Source organism: Asparagus officinalis, chromosome 7 (assembly GCF_001876935.1).
Source record: "Asparagus officinalis chromosome 7, Aspof.V1, whole genome shotgun sequence".
NCBI classification, from domain to species: domain Eukaryota; kingdom Viridiplantae; phylum Streptophyta; class Magnoliopsida; order Asparagales; family Asparagaceae; genus Asparagus; species Asparagus officinalis.
The window spans coordinates 8,238,086-8,239,619 of NC_033800.1; positions in this window are offsets into that span (position 1 = coordinate 8,238,086).

Genomic DNA, 1,534 nt, shown 5'->3' on the forward strand with positions numbered 1-1,534 from the left:
ATATATTTGCTGTCCGTGCGCTCTTTTTATGATCCAAATGCAGTTGGTATTTTACACAATTTATTGATTTGGGGAGGGAGGGGGTACTTGGTATTTTACACAATTTATCGATTTTTTTCCCCCAGCTGTGGCATCCAAAGTTTTGTACTCTAGTTGAGCACAAGCGATACCATTGCCGAGCAAATTTGTGACGAGGTCCGTTTCAAAATATCCAGGAGGATCTCTCACATGAACCGTTCGAATTTTGTCCGGTACGAGTCATGTCCATGGCCTAACTCCACCCACTTTTGACCATTCACAATTCTTTGCTATGATTGCAAATATCCTATTAGCAACAATCATCAACTCATTATTAGCTATGAACAATCAATTATCTCTAAGCACACTAAAAGTGTTATATTATTCTTGTATTACAAAATATAAAACATCTGAGTCTTTTTTGTAAATTGTAATGAGAAATTATGAGTTTTTTATGCATCCCACATTTTTAAGTCTTTTAGTACAACAATAGTAGTAGGACACATGTAATTTAGTTAACATTTTCCCTTATCTCATGATTATTCATTAATAAAGCACAATTAGATACACTTACATCTTATTGTATCACCAACGTTTAACATTAATTGTCCCGAATCATGGAAGTAACTTTGTACTACCCTTGATTTTATTGAGTAGCACTCGTATGAGTTTATGTTAACTTACTAGATCTAAATCCGCAAAAAATATCATCTTGATATAAATTAACTTGGAAACTTCATATAAACATTAATGAGGAGATTCTGGCTAATGCCGTCAGTTTGTAGTAAGGTGTTGCGCGCAGCGGAAATTTCGGCAGCACTTCGGCAGCACAACAAGAGAGTCAGATCGCAATAAGAATTTTCGTCTCACCAAGGAAACAAGAATCTGAAGCGAATATCTCAACAAAGTGAGATATCGGCTCTTTCTCTCATCAGTTCTAGGACTGACCTGTCGAGGGATCCTAAAAAGCTATTACAAATCACACAAAAGTGATACAACCAATTTTTACGTGGTTCGGCAAATTGCCTACGTTTACGGGGCAAGGAGGGGGGAGATCTACTATTAGAGAGAGAGAATACAACTAGGGTTTACAATCACTCAATATAAACCCTCACACAATCTCTCAAATCCCTCACACAAATATCTCTCTCAATGGATGCAAAAAACCACTAACAAAGGCCTTCTCAAATCTTCAATTTTTACCTTTGCTTCCGCACCCTGTGTTTGTGTCAAAAGTTGCCTTTTCCATTGTTTTCAAAAAACGTGTTACACCGTTTATCGATTACAAGTTCAAATTGAAAGAAGAGTTGATCTTTTTATAAGATCTCCTTACAACGAAAAATAAAGATTACAACTTTATCAAACAAAACGCAACAGTAGTTTATCTCCCGCTGTTTTGCGTGAGATCTTTGCATGTGCCGGGGACGCGTTAGTCCGTGGACCACCGCAGATCAACCTGATAGACAATATAATTACGCTCTTGTTTCACGAAGGAAATAATTGCGGAAGCGACAAT